The sequence below is a fragment of the Mesoplodon mirus genome (assembly GCF_964341445.2).
Source record: "Mesoplodon mirus genome assembly, chromosome: 4".
Lineage (NCBI taxonomy): Eukaryota > Metazoa > Chordata > Mammalia > Artiodactyla > Ziphiidae > Mesoplodon > Mesoplodon mirus.
Window position 1 is genome coordinate 166559857 of NC_138979.1, and position 21686 is coordinate 166581542.

The 21686-nt window shown below is 37.4% G+C and overlaps 1 protein-coding gene across 3 annotated transcripts in view; it reads right to left on the reverse strand.

The window, feature by feature from the left end:
- Positions 1-19492, reverse strand: part of CEP128 (centrosomal protein 128) — a 442632-nt gene extending 423140 nt beyond the window's left edge. For 2 of the 3 annotated variants that reach the window (XM_082619711.1, XM_082619713.1), the window contains exons 1-2: positions 19331-19492; positions 17339-17495 (exon numbers count right to left, since the gene is read on the reverse strand). The gene's annotated coding sequence lies outside the window, so the exon portion shown is untranslated. The remainder of the gene's footprint in view (positions 1-17338; positions 17496-19330) is intronic. The other variant, XM_082619712.1, reaches the window with a different exon arrangement.
- Between the last annotated feature and the right edge of the window lie 2194 nt (positions 19493-21686).

A 21686-nucleotide genomic window follows, 5' to 3' on the forward strand; every position in this document is an offset into this window, starting at 1 on the left:
CTCTAGAGCACAGGCTCAGTAGTTGTGGAGCGCGGGCTTAGTCGCTCCGCGGCATGTGGGATCTTCCCCGACCAGGGCTTGAACCCATGTCCCCTTCATAGGCAGGTGGATTCTTAACCACTGCACCGCCAGGGAAGCCCTAGTCTGATGTCCATTCTACTAAGCTATGAGAACATGTGTATCTTTAAACAAAAATACAACACACACAAAATGACCTAAAATAAAAGAATTCCATTCACTGTACAGTGAACACTCTCATACACCTTAATTTAAAATATAGTAGAATTAAACAAATGCAGTAACAGAGGTACAAACTCTACAATAACAAGTGTGTGAGAAGATGGAATCTCCAACATCTCCACCAAAACAGAAGGCCAAACATCCTGAATATAATCTCATTAGTAGAAAAGTCTCTAAATATGCTTTCCGCCCATCCTTACCTCGATTTTCAATCTAATGCAAAAGAAAATTATTTCACGCAAGATGATCTCAAAAGTTTCAGAATACCTTTTATAGAAATTGAAGAAATGAAATATACTTGTAACAAAGAAGCATTAGAGAAAATTCAATTATCAAAAGTGAAAGTTTGAGTATTCCAATAATTTCATTTTCTGCTTAATAGAAGGTTAACATAATCTTCATTTTAACATTAATTGTTATAATCGTCCTAAAATCTATATGGCCAGTTTTCTGGCCTTTTAAATACAGTATGATGAAACCTCTCTTTAATAATCAAGAATATTCTGAAATTTCTGGATCTTTATTCTGAATGCATCTGGGAAGTACATGACCATACATCTAAAGCCAAGATAAAGGAAATTTGCTAAATATGTATAGATTCTCGAGCATTTAATGAAAGTAGTCATGTTTTTAAAATATTAAATAAAATAAAACTAAATAAAAAGATAAGCAAGGAAGCTTGCTGTGAGTTTAGGTTTTTCAAAGTGAAATAGTCTGTCCTTGTAGCACCAGGAAAAGAATCAACGGAACATCCAACGTCTTTGAACTGGCTGAGACAGGGCTAGCAAACACCTGTCACACTCGAGCCTCTCTTCTGCCCAGGCCTCTCAACTTCCTTCCTCACGTCTCTTCTCTGGTTCTTGCCCCCTTTCCCTATCTAGAAGTACAAAGGTACAGTGCCCACGATGTAGCTCTCTAACGTCAGAAAACATGAATAAGAAACAGGCCTGAAGCAATTGTTTGGCTACAATTTTGCAGGATCACAACTGTTTAAATCCAAAAGAATAAACTTAAGAAGAAATCTTAAATGTAAAGTTCACCTTTCTACTTAGGAAATCATGGGTGTGTGTGTGTGTGTCTTTGAACACCTGTGCACACTCATGTGAGCACACCCATAAACCTATGTATGCCACATGACCTAAAATCATTTGCTCTATTTAAATGTACTTTCCAACATTTTCCATTAGTGAAAACAGGAAAAATCAACATTTTCTGAGAGCCTGCTACAATGCTAAGTACTATATAGATGCTCACACAGACAATCCAACTTAATTCTCATAATAACTTATTAAAATGGGCAGTTAACCCCTAATCTATCGAGGATGCTGAGGGGGAGCTGTTAAGTAACAAGTCCAACACCATATAATGATTTTAAGTAGCAGACCAAGGATGCAGACCCAGGATTCAGCCAGGCTTCTCCACCTTCGGTATTCTCTTCATTCTACTTTGCTCTGCTGTCTCCTAAACACTACTTACAAACATTCTTAACAGTTAGTAAAAATCATTAAAGGCAGCAGCAGGCCATGGCTCACATGTTGTCTACAGCCTCTTCAACCCCCTCTCATTTCATTTAAGCATAAAAATATCAAAATGAGGGAGGCTGGGAATCAAGTAGCAATATGAAATCTGTATTAGGCACCAGGAAAAAAACTAAGTGACATATCTATGCTGTATATAATAAAGAGCCTTGAAAACAAATCAAACCATTGGCCTCAGAGTAAAGGGGTTTTTATTTCCTGTTCCTTCTACTTCTTGTATAATGGAAAATAATAATTATGCCTGGAGCTGTCAAAATTTTGTATCTAAAAGTATAATGAGTTTCATCTTAATAAGTCAAAATTCTGGAAACTAAATTGGAGTTAGGATACCACCATGCAGAATAAAAAGGTAACACTGAAAACCAGATGTTAACTATAATGGCTACTGGTGAGAGCAGGAAACAAGATAACCATCTATGAGACAACCTGATTTTTTTGAGTACCAAACTTTTAATAATAATCAGGTATCTACACACAACTTCAATGGCTATAAATGGTGTATCAGACTCATCTAATGAGCAGAGAGTCTGAGTTTCAATTTGACTACAAACAGTGATAACTGAAAATTTTATGGTTATTTTTTAAAATTTGGGAAAATATTTAAAATATAAAATAGTACAGAGACTAATATAACAAGGATGCATGTATCTACTACCTAGAATGTTATTATTATCCTTTTCTATTTCTGTCTTCTTTATTCTATTTCTATCACCTTATTTCCCTATTATTTTTAAGAATATATTCTTAATATTGTTATTTCCCATTCTGACACATGTGCTTCTAATATTTTTAATAAAATATTTAGAACACTATAAATAAAGTCTTAGTACCCTCTCACACTACCCTCCACCCAGTACTACTCCTGCCCCACCTCCCCTGGGATAACTACCAGAATGATTTTGTGTTTAACTTTCCACACCACACTTCTATACTTTTACCACAGGTATATGTACCTTGCAGTCTTTCTTAATGGAAAACACATTATAATCAGTTGATAAATATTAAGAAGTAAAGACAAGGAATATGTGAATTTAAAACAGAAAATCTTAGCAGCATTACACAAAATTAACAACAGCATTAACTAAATTATTTGTAATTGTCACATTAAAAAAAAAAAAAACCTTTCACCCCTATTAAGGATTACATACTTTTAATAAGAAAAAAATCACACTTTCCAGCATGAATTTCACTATTTCACAAAGTCTTCAGCTTTTAATTTCAAGTACTGTGAGCAATAAAAGATGTTCAAACTCCTGTATCTGATGGAACTCCTGTAGAAATATCAAGATTTTAAGGTGAGATATATCTGAGAATTTTGCATGGTTTTTTTTTAATAGCTTATGAAACATTCACTTTTATAGCATATGAAAGGACTTCAATTACGTGTCATAAGGGTTGAAGGACTTTAAAGACATTAAAGAATCTGATTATAATAAAAAATAGATATTAGATTAATATTTCATTGTTGATAAAAACTTAGCACTTTCTAAAACTATTACTGACAATTCAAAAGGTCAAACACGCCTCTCATAGGTAACAGAGAGAGTACCTGATCCTAAATGTCACAAAGCAGAAGGCAGATATGGTGGCAGAGGCCCAATCTTACCAAAAGATACCAGTCAGCCAACACCTCCACTTCCCAGACATGGAGTTGATGGAGGAAAAGAGAAACAAATGAGAAAGGAGTGGCCACTAGAGTTGGCCCGTGAAGATAGTTCCCAAGAGCCCCTTAAGATAACTAAGAAGAGAAGCACAAAACAGTAAGCGTCAATTATACACTCTTCACTGACAATTAAGAATGTACTATTTTATACTACAAGTAAAAAATTAGTTTTAAAAAAGTACTGTTTATCCTAATATCAGTGGCATTAATGAAAATAAGATTTTCAGGCCTCTGAAAATCTTCCCCCAGTGAAATCGTACCCAAAGTATTAGACTCATTCCATGTTGATAAAAGCATACTGAGCAGTAACATAAAAAAACAAATATGCATGGCCATGCAAAAATGTTCTATCTAATAACCTGAGAAATGTAAATTATCATTGAGATGCTTTTCTAGCCCATTAACTTGTTTTCCTTTAAATAATTATGTTTATGTTAGCCAGGTTGTAGGGGAAGGAACACTCCTAACCTCTCCTACTGGATATGTGTAAGTTGATATAAATTGTCTGTTATATCAGCAGTTTGTACATTTAACCTACCAACTACACTTCCAAAATTTCCCCTAACAAAATCATCTGAAATACATACAGAAATTTATATATAAGGATATTTACTGAGAAGTGATAATACAGAGAAAATAAAAACAACTTATATTTCAAATTATAAGAGAATGGTTAAAACACAGTACATACAGGTAATAGAACAGTACACAGACATTAAAACCCTGTTTCTGGAGACATTAAACAGCAATGCAAGGGATAAAAGTATGAATCCCAATTTTGTAATAAACATTATATGATGTCTGTATGTGAATACAAATTACCCATATGCCAATTTAGAGAAGCAGGAAAAGGGATGATGACAAAAGGGGAAGAAAATAAAAGTATATATATTTACCATGTAGAGTTTACAGCCGATTTCTATTTTTTAAATGTTCCTATCTTTCCTGAATTTTCTACAACGATTGAATAATCAGAAAGAAAAATATAATATATAGTTAAAAGAAAGAAAAACAAATATAAAGATCCCCGTCAGAGATAGCAGATTAATAACAAGTTGGCAACCTGGAAAATGTGTTTAAATAAATAAAAGCTATACATTCAGAAACCCCTTTTTCCCAGCAGCTGTTTCCTTTTCCTTCCTGGCAACTTACCTGACCATTCTTCCTAGTCCCCTAACATCTATCATGTCACCAGTTCTCACCAACTGATGAGCTAAAGAATTAGGATTTCAATGCCAATCTCTAATGTTTCATACTGAAGAGTACTGGCTGGCCAAAGAAACCATTTATCGAGTTTGTGAGCTAAAAGAATGAGTTTTTTTAAATTAAGTATGATTCTTTCTTTGCAATTTTGTTGAATGACAGTCATTAGATTCAAAAAATGATTCTCTTAAACATCCTAAATACTGGAATGAACTTAAAAATTGAAGGACTATGTGAAAATATATTAATGTGTACTGGCATGGCTTATGCAATCAAATTCTGCTTTGGAAAACAAATTTAAAGTGGTTCATGAATGATATTTAATCACTACTACAATTTGAATTCCAAAGAAAAATTATTAAGACTAGTAGAAAAACACCTAGTATGCTCAAGAAAAATCTTCATCATTATATTTAAAGAGTTAAAAGAAAAAAGTTCAGTTGGATTAGAAATTCATTCTTATTACCATAAGAAATTTCAGCATGATGTTTGTTGACAAAAGAAAAGAACTGTTAAATTTGAATGATTAACGAACTCTTAAAGAACAATTTAAAGAAACTGAATCACCTAAATCCTGGTTAAATGTGAGAAAGGCATTTCCTTTAACGGGAGAAGAAGCAGTAAACACTCTCTGCAGCTTACTACCACCTACTGGTACAACAAAATTTACCACTGATGGGAAAGCAGTACTATTTACGTTGTCTGCTTTTCAGATGCTGAGCTTCTTCCAAGACTCTGGAGAGAACTAAGATGGGTGACCTTGGGTGAAAGTCTCCAGAGACTTAGAGAAAGCTCTGGGTCTGAAAACAGATGGTACAATTCTTAGAATAGTTTATTTAGCTGCTCCCAACATATCAGTATTTAAAGGCATAAATATTGTTGTTTCTGCCTTAATGAACCTTATAACAAAGACATACGGCCACCAGAGCAAGTAATGAACCCTTCATCAATTCTCTCCCACTGAGGATCTATCCATCAAAAACAAATGCCCATATGCAAACCTGAACACTGCAAGAGAGGAAAACTGCATTCAGCCCTGTAATTTCAAACCTTTAATAAGAGAACTTGCATTGAGTCTTTACAAACTCAAGTCCACCTCTTTTTATTTGACCTAAAGAGCCATCAGATTGTCTTCATTATAATGATGCACATTTGTATGTATGAGAGCTGTAATTTATTGATTCTCAAGCCTCTTTTCCTCAGAGCCAGTTTAAAACAATTAGGATTTGCAAACTGTTCCATAAAAGATAAGCAACCAGCATCAGGGGTGATGTTTCACAAAGGCTGACTAGTGCATGTTAAGTAGGTGATTGCCTCTGTGGCCTCCAAGTGCCTCAAACGTCCCTGTCCAAGGCAGCTGTCATCAAAGAACATATTCAAGGTAATGATGCTGATATTTAAAGGAGGTCAGGGGAGCTAGGGAGTGTATTTTAAGCCTAATCACTAACCAAGTTCAAAATTTTTAATACATTTCTCACTGTTTCAATAGCTGTAGGACGTGTGATTGCCTCATCCTTCAAGAGAAAAAGTTAACAAACCAGCAGAGGTTACCATGTACAAACAATTATCACCTGTATCTGTCTTCTTTATGTCAGCCCTCCTCTGTAACTTAATCTCCTCAAACCCTTTTGGTAAATTCATATAAGATCAAAGTTAGATTGGAAGAACCAATATTGTCAAAATAACTATACTACCCAAGGTAATCTACAGATTCAGTACAATCCCTATCAAATTACCAATGGCATTTTTCACAGAACTAGAACAAAAATTTTTTAAATTTATATGGAGGCACAAAAGACCCTGAATAACCAAAGCTATCCTGAGAAAGAAAAATGGAGCTGGAGGAATCCGACTCCCTGGCTTCAGACAATACTATAAAGCTACAGTAATCAAAAAAGTGTGGTACCGGCACAAAAACAGAAATACAAATCAATGGAATAGGACAGAAAGTCCAGAAATAAACTCACACACCAATGGTCAATTAATCTACAACAAAGGAGGCAAGAATATACAATGGAGGAAAGACAGTCTCTTCAATAAGTCATGCTGGGAAAACTAGACAGCTACACATAAAAGAATGAGATTAGAATATTCTCTAACACCATACAAAAAAATAAACTCAAAATGGATCAAAGATCTAAATGTAAGGCTGGACACTATAGAACTCTTAGAGGAAAACATAGGCAGAACACTCTTTGACATAAATCGCAGCAATATCTTTTTTGATCCACATCCTAGAGCAGGGGTCCCCAACCCCCGGACAGTCCATGGCTTATTAGGAACCAGGCCACACAGCAGGAGGTGAGCGTCGGGTGAGTGAGCGAAGCTTCATCTGTATTTACGGCTACTCCCCATTGCTCACATTACCGCCTGAGCTCCGCCTCCTGTCAGATCAGCTGCAGCATTAGATTCTCATAGGAGCGTGAACCCTACTGTGAATTGCGCATGTGTGGGATCTAGATTGCACGCTCCTTATGAAAACCTAATGCTTGATGATCTGAGGTGGAGCTGAGGCAGTGATGCTAGCACTGGGGAATGGCTGCACATACAGATTATCGTTAGCAGAGAGGTTTGACTGCATGGAGACCATAACAAATCAACTGCTTGCAGACTCATATCAAAACCCTGTCAGTGAGTGGCAAGTGAAAACAAGCTCAGGGCTCCCACTGATTCTGCATTATGGTGAGCTGTGTAATTATTTCATTATATATTACAATGTAATAATAATAGAAATAAAGTGCAAATTAATGTAATGCACTTGAATCATCCCAAAACCATCCCCACTGCCCTGGTCCATAGAAAATCTGTCTTCCATGAAACCGGACCCTGGTGTCAGAAAGGTTGGGACCGCTGTCCTAGGGTAATGAAAATAAAAACAAAAATAAACAGGGCTTCCCTGGTGGCGCAGTGGTTGAGAGTCCGCCTGCCGATGCAGGGGACACAGGTTCATGCCCCAGTCTGGGAAGATCCCACATGCCGTGGAGCGGCTGGGCCCGTGACCCATGGCCACTGAGCCTGAGCGTCCGGAGCCTATGCTCCTCAATGGGAGAGGCCACAACAGTGAGAGGCCCGCATACCGCATTAAAAAAAAACAAAAAAACAAAAACAAAAATAAACAAATGGGGCCTAATTAAACTTAAAAGCATCTACACAACAAAAGAAAGCATAAACAAAATGAAAAGACAACCCACAGAATAGGAGAAAATATTTTCAAACAAAGAGACCAACAAGGGATTAATCTCCAAAATATACAAACGTCTCATGCAGCTCTATGTCAAAAACACAAACAACCCAATTAAAAAATGGGCAGAAGATCTAAATAGACATTTCTCCAAAGAAGACATACAGAGGGCCAAAAAGCACACAAAAAGATGCTCAACATCACTAATTATCAGAGAAATGCAAATCAAAATGACAATTAGGTATCACCTCACACAGGTCAGGATGGCTATCATCAAAAAGTCTACAAACAACAAATGCTGGAGACGGTGTGGAGAAACGGGGACCCTCTTGCACTGTTGGTGGGAATGTAAATTGATACAGCCACTATAGAGAACAGTATGGAGGTTCCTTAAAAAACTACAAATAGAACTACCTATGATCAAGCAATCCCATTCCTGGACATATCCAGAGAAAACCATAATCTGAAAGGATACACTCATCCCAATGTTCACTGGAGCACTATTTACAAAAGCCAAGACATGGAAGCAACCGAAATGTCCATCACCAGAGGAATGGGTAAAGAAGATGTGGTATATATATACAATGGAATATTACTCGGCCATAAAAAAGAATGAAATAATGCCATTTTCAGCAATGTGGATGGACCTAGAGATTATCATACTAGGTGAAGTAAGTCAGACAGAGAAAGACAAATATATGATATCACTCATATGTGGCAACAAATTTTTTTTTAAAGATACAATGACCTTATTTACAAAACAGAAACAGACTTACAGATATCGAAAACAAACTTATGGTTACCAAAGGGGAAACATGGCAGGGAGGGATAAGTCAGGAGCTTGAGATGAACACACACACACACACACACACAACTATATATAAGACAGAAAACCAACAAGGACCTACTGTAGAGCACAGGGAACTTGACTCAATATTCTGTGATAACCTATATGAGAATCTTAAAAAGAATGAATATATGTATATGTATAACTGGCTCACTTTGCTGTACACCGGAAACTAACACAACATTGTAAATCAACTATACTCCAGTAAAACTAAAATTGAAAAAAGAATATTTAAGAGTAACTGGGTTTGGGAGAGCTTTTTTAGAGAAAAGTGGTCAGGACAGGGGTCTCTTAATCAGAGAACTTAATGATGAGAAGGAACCAGTCACACAGACATCTGGGGGGAATCGAATTGTAGACAGGCGGAAGAGCAAATGCAGAGCATGTGAAGTAGGAAGGAGTTTGGCAGGTTTGAGAAACAGCAAAAGGCAGGAGCACAGAGAGCAAGGAGTAAGGTGGCATGGGATGAAGTCTGAGAAGCAGGCTAGGGACAGCGCGTGGAGAGCTTCAAGGCTGAGAGAAGTGTGGATTTTGTTCCAGTCCTCATGTAAGCTCCATGAGGGGAGGCATTTACTCTACGTATGCACTGTTGATACCACAAGGCCCAGAACTCTAACACAGCTGGCACTCGGAGGACATCCGCTGGACTGAGAGTGAATCAAGAACACCAAACCTCAAGTCATCAACTGCCCACAGCCCAAGGCCAGCTCCATGTGGCGGGGACATTTTCCAAGGTGACAGAGTGGTTGAGATCTCACGCCAAATCTTTAGCTTAAGACTGCCTGGGCTACTCAATGGCATCTATTACCACCTATATGAGGACGCATAAGAGGGAGCTAATTATAATGTGCCTTGCCCTGCTCCTGAATAATAAAATGTTTTATTGTAATGTTACAATTTGAATTTATTATCTTTTGTTGGGGAATAAAATTAAACATAATGAGGACTGTTAGTCTCCTCACAAAAAAAGATCCAAGTCAACTGTCCAGTCCAGTGGCTAGTTCTCAGTTAAGTGAGGAGATATTATAAGCCACAGGAATAGAATCAAAGAGGTACAACAGATTCACGCACTCATCATTTACTGAATCGTCACTACATCAGAAATGAAAGACGAAAGTCAATAAGTCACAGTCCATGATGGGAGAGAAAGACTTGTAAAAGTTCTATATATGGTGAACTAAGTAATATGACAAAATGCCAGAGGAGTCAGGTTAGGATCTTTCCACCCATCTGCAAGGATGAGAAGAAGTTTGACAGATGGATGAGACAAAGAAATGAGATTCAGTTAAAAACCATTGGTCTCAGAGGAACTAGAGAAGAGACAAATAAGCAGAGCTCTCCCATCCTTCCACCAGGGCATGGCTTTAAAACTGTCTCCGGATATTCCTAAATATCCCCTGGGGCAGGGATGGGGGTGGGTGAGTAAAATCATTCCCAGTTGAGACCTTCTGATTTACAGAATTAAGTATACATGTATACTAACATATATATTAATATTCCAAATACACTAGATTTGATTTTTTATTGTATGTTCCACTTATTCCTGTTGTTGCCATCCATTTCCTCTCTTCCTCTCTCCTCCTTCCTCCCTCCCTCCCTTCCTCTATTTCTCTCACACACACATACCTCTATTCCATGGATGATGCCAGGAGGAGTCAGCCCCCAGGCTCCATTTTGTTCCCCTTGCTGGAGTTAAGAGGGCAGAGTCACATGGACCAGGACCCATCAAGCAGGGGACAGGGGCATTTCTGGAAAAGGCTATGTAGCATACAAAATGACTGTTTACTCAGACATGGAGATAAAACTAGTAGCTGCTTGATTATATATCTGCCAGTTGTTAAAAATTAGTGCAGTTTTCAAAGAAAATAAAGTTACTTAACAACTCCTTCCCTGTCTCACAGATATTTTAGACTCTTACACCTACACATACTTCTAAAATAAATGAGGCAGTTTAAAAAATTAAATTAAAACATGTCAAGATAAAAAACAATAAACAAAAACCCAAGAGAAAAAAAAAAAACAGAGAGAAATGGATGCTAACAAACAGAAGATGGATTTCTTACTTGTAGTTAAGCCCTAGAATTGTACTCTATTTGCTGACAGATAAAAAATAAATACAAACTACACTATTCCCAAAACAGCAGACAATAATGCAGCCCTCTAGGGGTGCAGCCAACCCCTAATAATTGTCCAAACTGTTCCAGATTGGGCAAGAGATCAGCCTGGGCAAACACAGAGCTAGGATCCCCGAGTTTCTAACACCATTCTGTTTAAATCACAGGATGAAAAGTGGAGAACTATAGACCAAATCCAGCCAACCAATATGTATTTTAAAATAACAGTCATTGTGTTACCTTAAAACCTTAATTTGAAAACAAAGAGACTTCACATAAAAAATCTAATCTCCAGTTTCTCTTGAAAAATCCAAAGATCTGGCAACACTGGGGATGAATTTTCCCATGGCAACACAGATGTAAATAGTGGCTGCCCTGGAGTTAGTCATGTACCTTCCTCTTGCCCTTTGCCCTTTGCAGTCCCACTGGGCCTGCTTCAGCAGTGTGTTACCCAATTAGCCGTTGAGTTTGCAGCCCTATTTTGGATAAAGAACCAAGACAAAGGAAGTTTATCAGCCTCATTCTCCAGTTAAAAATGAGCAATTCAACTGTGAAGAATTAATCAAGGTTAAATGCTCGAAAGATAATGCTTTCCTCTACAGACCAGAAGGGAAATTGAGTAATACAGCTTCGATATTAGCCATGCCTATACACTGTAAAACCAGAACAAGATACAAGCATTGAGCATAAGGACTTGATTTTCAGCAAACTACTGAGAATGTTTTCACACTATTTTATATAGAAGAAATTAAATGCAGAACACAGTGCTGTACCTTGCATAATCTGGCTCCAATTCTTCACCCCTCCCAAGATGCACTGCCCTCCTACCATAGGTAGAGTTACCCCCTGTCTCTGAGCTCAGCTATCTGACCTACTTTGGCCAATGGGATTTTCGCTGACATGGCACAAGCAGATGCTTGAAATGGGATTACGCACTGGAACCTACTCCCCCACAACTCTTCCATCACCATGAGGACATGCCCACGCTATCCCACCGGAAGGTGTGGGAAACATGGTTGCCCCAGTGGCTTCCAGCTTGGATCAGCAGACCAGACAGATGAGCTCAAACAAACAAGTCTAGCCAAGATAAGCAGACAAAGTGTACTGTTGTATACCGGCAAGGTTTTATTTATTATGCAGTAAAGGCCAACTGATATATATAGGTTACTAGTAAGTCATTTGATTTGGTTCAGAAGATGGTTAATTTCCTGACGTTTCCTCTGGAGCCTGCTCTCCTTGAGAAAACAGGTTGGTTTCAGCCTCTTCTAACCGTAGAAGCAAAAAAGGACAGGTTCATATCAGGATGCACAAAATAAGCATTAACAATTGATATAACAAGTGACAGGCCACCAATTTTTGAGAAAGTAATCATAAATATCAGTTGGGGCTATTTATTTGTTCCCTGTAACATTAAGGTTTTCAAAAGAAACATGTTATTTCTTAAGTGTATTATAAAGCTTATTTGTTTTCTTCCTATTAGTTTTTCAAGTAGAAACAGAAACTCCTCTTGACTTTCCTAGTGAACAAAACAACATTAAAAATTTTAAGAAAGGGAAATATTTCTTATTGCTATTTATACCTTAAATTTGCATATTGCTTTATAGCTTACAAAGAATTTTCATTAGCATTTTCTCTTTTGATCTCCACTTGAATCCTATAAAGTTGGTATAATTACAACCCTTTACTTTTGTTGCTAAAGGAAAACAAAGTTTTGAGTAAAATACTTATCCATGATTGCTTTGATAAAAAGTTACAATAACAGAACTGGAACCTAGATCTTGTGCCTCTAAGCCAGTGCCTTTTCCACAGCATTCTTAGATGCAAAAGAACTGTGTAAATTCCAAATACATTGTCCAAATACTGAAATGTCTGGGGTTTTTTTTGTCCTTCCCTACCATATTTCTTACGATCCATTCCCCCAACTATACACACACAACCCGTGCATTTAAGGCCAAACTATTCCATATGTACCCATTTACTCAGAACTAAAGGTTTATATAATGAATACAGTATAAGACAATAAAGTATTAACTATGTAAATCTGTTATACATCCAATTTTCTACAGCTATTTTAAGATGAGTTTTAAATAATCTTGTCTCGTATTAGGAATATTTACAACCTCTTTCAATCCGAAAAGCATTCCCTTTTTTTTTTTCCAGAAATCATATCCTAAAGCCTTAAACTTAAAAAAAAAAGTATTATTAATATTTTTCCTCTACTCTTTCTCAATCCCCATATTTCTTTCTTCCCCCACTCTTCTTTTACTTTATATCTTTAGATCTCCCTTTAACTCTTCTATAATAATGAACTGGAACACTTTTTTACTGTACTTAGAAATATGCTTACTCAAGAGTTTGGTATTTTTTATTCTTAATTTTTAAAGTGGGTAAAAAGAATGATGTGTATCTTCTTTCCAACATATAATAAAAACTTCTAATTTTTTTAAAAGGTGATTGGAATTCTTTGTACCATGAATTGTTTCCTTTAATATTTTTAAATGTATACATAAAAATTTTAAAGATATAGAATTAGAAAGGAATCCAACTATAATAAAATACAGCTCAATATCATATAAAACCAGTTACATTGAAACACTGAATTACTGCAAGTACATGGATGTAAACTCCAGTTAAGAACCTCAATTTCAAAAACTTTCAAAAAACAAAAGTTGAAATAATAATGAATAGCTAATGCTCTAACATCACAGCTTGCTCTATGACAATAAGCCTACAAAGTAAGTACCATTGTCATCAATGATATGTAGATAAGAGGCTTAAAGAAGCTAGGTAAGGTACCCAAGGTTACACAGCTTCCAACAGCAGAGCCAAGTCGTGAGCCTTTCTTCAAGGCCCAGATTCCTAACCATGTATGTATCCCTTCTCATTACCACCGGCACCATTCATAATTCAGGACTTTTCTTAACTCATTACTAGCCACTATAATGGTTTCTCTGAGTCTTTTTCTATCCATTCCAACCTTCACTGACACTCCACTGCCCATGTGATTGAGTCTAGGTTCTTGAATCAGGAATTCAAGACCCTAATCAAGCCACCCTCCTCTTAACAAAAGAACCATAGAAAATATAAGGCCTACATTTAGCTATTACACCAGCTATTCTCCTACCACTTCCATGCCTCACTAATGTCATTAGGTCTGACTGAAATGCCGTCTGCTGTCGACCATTGCCACCTATATAAATTCCACCCATCTAAATAATACAATCTCAGCGAAGCCTTCCATCTCCAGCCAGAAGTGATCTTTTCTCTGTCTGCATACTTATAGTTCCATACTTATAGCAAGACAATAATTAAACATGTCCATAATATGTCATTATTCCTGCCACAGAATCTTTTTCAATTTCTCAAATATGTTATGCTCATCTCACCATTATACCTATGCTGGATTCACCACCTAGAACATTCTTTTCACTCCTTTTCCTTTGGCTAACTCTTACTTGTCCTTCAAGTCTCAGTTCAGAAGAAACTTCCCCTAGAAAGCCTTCTTCACTGCCCCCACCTTAACCCTGGGGCAAGAGCCCACCTTGGACACCAACTCCTCACAGCCCAGACATAGCTAACTGGCTGTTTACATGTCTATCTCCCTTCTAGTCTCTAAATCTCATCATAGACTCCATTTACTTTGTTCATGGCTGTATTTCAACACCGAGCATAGCGCCTGGTGTGTAGCTGGAATATTTTTTAATGAATTTACAATTAACTTCTCCTTATTACACTGTCTGATCAATCCAGAGACAAATTTCAAAGTACAGGACTTTGCAATTGGTGATTCTAATTAAATAATTGTTGGATGAAATAATTTTTGCAGTAAATAGCCTAGATTAATTATCTTAAGTCCTCAGACAATATGGATTGAACTGCAAAATAGTATAAATATGAATACTTGATATGTCTTTAGAGTAAACAAGGATAATCATTTCAAATTCATTTGAATGTGTTAAAACTTATAACTGAATCAAATCTAGGTTTGCTTGAATTATTGCAAATCACTTTCTCATTGCTATTTGCAGCTACCTACATTCCTCAATTATTATTTATTGGTACTATAAAGCTCTACACACTCCAAATTACCTAGGCTCTTTACTATCTGTGTCTATTCTCAGTACTGTTTTAATGTACCAACTGCCACTCATAAGCTAACCCATTTTTGCCATTTTAAAGCCTTCACTCTCCCACCATCGAGCTTTTTCCTTCTTCCTACAATCTATAAAATTATCTCTTCTTTTTTTAATTTAACTTTTTTTATATAAATTTATTTATTTATTTTCGGCTGCATTGGGTCTTTGTTGCTACGCGTGGGCTTACTCTAGTTGCAGCGAGTGGGGGCTACTCTTCCTTGCAGTGCGCAGCCTTCTCATTGCGGTGGTGGAGCACGGGCTCTAGGCACGTGGGCTTCAGTATTTGCAGCACGCGGGCTCAGTCATTTTGGCTGGCGGGCTCTAGAACGCAGGCTCAGTAGTTGTGGCGCACGGACTTAGTTGCTCCACGGCATGCGGGATCTTCCCGGACTAGGCCTCGAACCTGTGTCCCCTGCATTGACAGGCTGATTCCTAACCACTGCGCCACCAGGGAAGTCCCTCTTTTTTAAAATAATCAGAGTTCACTTCTTCCAAGAAGTCTGTCTTCACTAAAAGCCTAGTTCAGGCTTAGCCTTAATTCACCTATTCATTCATCTATGAGGTCATTCATTCATGAGCACCTGTTTCATGGCAAACACTGTGCATAAAGTAGATTTTAAATGTTCATCAGCTAAATGGATTCATGTAACCACAAACACTCCCATCTCCCAAACAATCCAAGTACCAGTATTGTACAGATATACATCAAGGGTTATATGAATTTCAGGGAGGTGCTAAATATCTGATAAAGACCTGATAAGCCTCTTAGGATCATTCATAATTATTAATAAGACACCAAAAACAAGGTTAAAGAACTAAAGTAAAAACTCAGAAAAATATTTGGATTATATGAAAACCAAAGAATTCATCATCTCTTTAAAAAAATAGAAAAAAGAACATTCCAGTAGTAAAAGGTGCACAGGATAAACAGGCAATTAACAGAATATGTGTAATATATTCTATTTTGCTAATTAAAGAATTGCAAATTAAAGTAATGATATTCCTTTTTATCTGTTTTGTACCTGTGAAAAAAAGTTCTCACCACCAAGGCACACCTTGCTGTAAGAATATTAACTAGGATAGCTTTTCTAGAGAACAATCTGGCAAGTAAAAATAAGTAATATGCACATGTTTTGACCCAGAGATTCTACTTCTATAACTATTTCCCTAAGAAAACAAAAGGAGATGTATGTATAAGATGTATGTATACCCTTAGATGTAGATGTAGGTAAAAGGGCTTCATTGCAGAATTATTTATAGTAGTAAAAAAAAATAAAAAAAAAAACCACGAATCCACTGATAAGGGATACATTAAATGTATCTAGTCATTTGGGATACTATGTAGCAGTTAAAAGAGACAAGGTAAAATTTTATATGTACATTATTACAAGAAAGAAAAACACAATAGTATGGATATATTGAAACATTTCATATTAGAATCAACCCAGTGACATTATTACATGGATTACAGTGAATCTACTCTAGGTTATTTTTATATCACTCCCAAATGTGCCAAGACTGCAGTTGAAAATTTCTGGACTAAATTATCCTAAAAGGCCCCTCCGGCTGTAATATTCTTTAATTCTAAGAACCTTTTACACATTTATCTTAGACAAAGTGTTATTAAAAGACCCCAATCGGTCTTCCCTACATGTTTAAGTGCGCTTTATCTAAATGCAACGTGAAAATGCTAAAGTTTCCAGAATTTTAAATCTATGATGCAAAACCTGAGTTAACGCTATCCTCTTGATTATCAATGACAATTTATGTTGCATACATACACTTATAGAAATCACAGATACAATTACCTCTTACCTCAATAATAACATAAAGACCATTATATTGATATCTTGAAAAAAACTAAGAACAATCATAGAAGCCTTTGAATATTTAAAGAGGTGAACAACAAGAAACGTGGCTTATATGGTACACAATATAAAAATACTAACCTCAAATCAAACCCTATTAGAGGGCAGTCAGAGATCACAATGTGGCCTCTGTGTAGTGGGCAGGACTGGGATTTAGAGTCAGAAGACCACTCTTTTGCCTGCAGAATCCAAGCAAATCAAATAACCTATCTGAGCCTCAACTGCCCCATTTCTAAAATGAACAGAAGGATAATAAATGTATTATATACAACATGTAAAAGGTGCCTAATACAGGGCCTGAGACAAAATAGGTTCTCAAATACTTGTCTAATAGAAGCAGGTGCATTATTATTGCTTTTATTAAGGTATCTAGTTTGTTCCCCTGAATTTTTGTAATACTGCATGCACAACCATCCTATTTAATTTTGATACTGCATGTTAGAAAGGGGTTTCTAGCTCCTTAAAAGCCTATTTGGTGCCATATTCTTTTCCACTATAAATATGCAAAAATATGTTATCTCAGAAACTCAGGGAGGAAGCATACTTACAAAGCACACCCCCAAAACTCTGTGTTGCTGTCCTCTGAGCTCAGTGCTCTTCTTAGGCACGTATGTCTGCCTCCTATCATTTCTTCATGAGGTTCAGGGCAAAAGGCCTAGTCACATGGATGATCTTGGTTTTGCCCCTACACTTTCCCCAAACCACCTATAGATAAATGAAACAAGGAGTAAAACATACCCACAACCTTAATTTTTTAAACAATTAAAGATAAAAATAAGCTCACCCTATGTACAGTTTGTGTACATAGCAGAGAATATATCACATCAAGTCAGAGAACAGAGAAAATGTTCCTTGGATCATGCAAAAGCCCCACTGAAGTCACAGGAATTCTTCACACCCAAATGCCCAGCCAGCATACTCCTCACTGGTGACTTCCGCCCATACCTGGTCATGCCTTGGGCTGGCTAGAGCATGTCGCAGCGTGAACTGTAGCCCAAGTCTAGCCAAAAGTACTATCCCTAAGCATGTCTCTCAGTGGGTAAACTAAGGCAGGTAATGAAATTAACATGTTACTTCTGAAGTTAATGGCCCGACTGTATTTCCAAGCCAGTAAATGAACTACATGCTAGCACTCCTAAAGGAAATATTTTATAAACTGCCCAGCTCTTCCTACATTTAGTATTGTAATTAAATACGTAAAAAGTAAAATGCCTTTGGTTTTAAGAGCTGTGGACAGAAATGTTCTCAGGTCTCTGTGACGCCTTTCAAAGTAGTCTGTAAGAATCCACTGAAAATTATCCACAGAACTGCTGGTTGTCCACAGAAAAAATAGATCTGGGAATACATCTATCAACCACTCCAAGAAAAAAGGTATTCTCTTAATCAAAACATACAGTCAAGAGAGAGTTCAAGTTGACCCAGAGGTCATGCAATGGCAGAGAGGACACAGGTATGATGCATGCTTAACTCTTTTAACAAAGCAGCTACTACCTCCATTCTGTGAGTCATAGACACCCCCAAATTTCTCTGTGCCAACATGAAACTACCAAAATTTTAATCTTCTATCTGTGCTGTTCAAAAAAATAGTCACTAGCCATATGTGGCTAATGTGCTATAAATGTAAACTAGATGCAGTACTTGGCACCATTTTCTTAAGTTTTTTAGGATGTAAAATATCTCAAGTTTCATACTGACTACAGGTGGAAATGAAAACATTTTGGATCTACTGTGCCAAACCAATTATTTAAAGAAATTTCACCAGCTCCTTTTTACTTGTTTAGTGTGTGTGAGTACTAGAAAATTTCACCTTGCAGTGTGGCTCACACTATGTTTCTATTAGCGCAGCTCTGTAGAGTTAATAAAAATAAATAACAAATACTGAGCACTCCCAATGGCCCAGGCCCTGTGTTAGACAGATACTCTACGTAATATTTGGCACAGGCTACAAAGCGGTTTTACAAGATGTCCGTGGCAGTGACTGAGCTCCATCAAACCGACAAAGGATGCAGCTGGAATTCAATGTCAGGTGTTTCTACGAAATAACTCAAATAAGGGGTTGTTAAACAGCTGACACTGGGGCAACTCCCATGTTGGCACAGGACAGACAAGTCATTGATACAGCGTTCCCAAGAGTAGCAAATTTTTGTGACTCTAAAACGTGTACAAAACGTCCAATTATATCCCAGGCCAGGCAAGTACACGCCAAAATGAGGCCAAACTCCTTGACAGCTCAAGCTTCACGGCTGCTAGTGGCAGGACAAGCTGCTCTCAAAAAGAGAACAACGAAGTTCAAACTCCCTGCATAACTTGACCAGGCCCTGACTGTGGACATCCACGCCGAGGGAGGGGGGCGTCGGGGTGCCAGGCACGCCGTCTCCCCCAAGTTTAGCACATACACCACCCATTCACGGCCCTACCCCAGATATCCGGGCGGCTTTGGCGTCCCCACCCCTGGGACGAGGGGAAGCGAGACCTAAAATGTCTACGATAGGATAGGGAAGTGGTAAAGAAAGAGCGAGGGGACGGTTGGGCGCAGGTACCTGAGACAGAAGAGGACCCCAGGTCCTTAATGCCGGATCATTGCCGAGGCCCCACCCGGCTCCCGAGGCCACCAGTGACCCAGAAGGTGTAACTGACTGGACACAGCGACGCAAACGACTCTGCTCTCCCCAGACTCGCAGCTATAGCAACTTGAACTAGCCGCCCAGCCGCGGCAAGTGTACAGGGCCCCGCTGCTACCACTTGGTCCTCTGGGGGTTGTAGTCCGTCTCATGCTCAAAAGCAAGGAGTTACTAAGGGAGAGCGGCCCCAAGAGAAACTGCATTTCCCAGGATGCCATACGACTGGCCTTGGGGTGACATTTCCGGAAGAAGCCGAATTAGCTGGCACCTGAGTCCCTCGGCCGCGCCCTCTTGCCCTGTTCTTTTGTTTTTAAAGGGCCAGTAACTCCTATAAGCGACAAACACCAGATAATGAGTTAAGAGAGCTGCTTTAGCCCTGACTCTAGCATAATCAGAAGTGTCTAAAATATTTACTTTGTAAAAAATAACAAAAAAAATCAAAGTAGCTGCAATACTAACACAAACTATGTTTCTTTTACTCCTTGGGGAACAGGGAAGTGTAATTTCCAGCACTGAAATGTAAAAAATCCCCTTAATACCGGGACCCAATGTCTTTTTCATTTCTTTTTCTTTTTTAATTTAATTTTATTTATTTATTTTTATACAGCTGGTTCTTATCAGATGTCTATTCTATACATATTAGTGTATATATGTCAATCCCAATGTCTTTTTCTAAAGGCTCACAAATTCTTAGAACTGGAAGGGAACAGGGAAGATTATCTAATTAAACCTTTTAGGCCTGGAAAGAGTAAGTGACTCACCTAAAACCACACAGTTCATTAATGGCAAACCCAAGGTATATGAGACTGTCACTTCATGGCCGCTGCTACCTCAGTCGTTCTAGAACATGAGAGAGACATATTCCACTCAGAGAAGCTGGTTTCAGTCATGAAAAGGTGATGATAAAAACCTCGACAAAAAATTGAACTTTGGAAAAACTACAAAGACAGGAAAGTCAAGTTAGTCAGCTGGAGCTTTGTTCCCTTCTGCTCTGCCAAAAAGACCATTGATTCTTTCCTCCTCAAGGCTAAAATCAAATTTCATTTTATCTGTGAAAACTTTCCTGGCTACCTCAAGAAGAGCCAGATCACATTTTTAAACTATGCAGTTTCCTTATTCTAATAATCTGTACCATAATTATCCATTTCCCAGTTGGTCTCTTCCACTAAATTCTAAGCCCCTCCTGTGTTTACAGGATCTTAACCTATTAAAATTGTTATTTCTCTTCTCAGCCTTTCCTCACTTCACACTCTTCCTTCATATTTCTCTCTCTCTCTCTCTCTCTCTCTCTCTCTCTCTTTCTCTCTCTCCTCTTTCTCTTTCTGTCTCTCTCCCTCTCCCCCACTCCCACTAGGGCATGCATGCACACAAAATCATAAATAATATATATTGGAATTATTCAAATATTTTCTCTGGACAACACTGAGGTAAAGTTTATTTTATATTCAGCTTCAATATAAAATAATTCTTCTAAAGATTTACCTATGTACTTGCATCTGTCTTCAAGTTATTTGCTCAGTTATGTTCAAGAATGTGCTCCACCTGATACTGAAATTAAGGTGATTCAGAATAGCCTTAAACTTGCTCCATATGCATGTGGAAGCATAATAATTACTCCGTTTATTTGTTCACATTTTTATTTTTCAAAATAAATCTATCATTCATTTAATTCAACAAATGTATGCTGAATCTTTCTATGGTCCAGACATTGTATTAGACACTGAAGATGCAGTAAAAATGAGGAGGTAAACAACATAGTCTCTGCCCTCATGTTACTCAGAGTCAAGTGAGGGAAATAGATTATTAAACAAATTATTACAAACCCAGGTGAGAGTACCACATAGGTTTCTATAGATAGACATAAAAAAACTTCTTGAGGAATTGATATCTGATTAACTGCAGGAAGAATGACTATCAAAAAAAGTTAATGTAATCTTGGGATGCATTAATAAAAGCTGATTTTTCCACAGCCTCTCTTCCCTGGTTCAACTACATTTAGAAAATTGGATTAAATTCTGGGGACCCCATTTTTAAACTGATATTAACTACAAAAAAGCAAAATCAGAGGCTACAACTGGGACTGATGGATAGAGAATCAGATTTGAGTTCACTATAATGAAGAAATTTTAAAATACATTATTAAATTTATAGCAGCTTTCTGTCATATGGTGTGCTCTCAATACACAGATATGATATCCAGAAAAAATACAGTGAAGTCAGATCATAGACTCTTTCTCCTTCTTAACAAAAGAGATAAGATAATAAAGCCAATTAA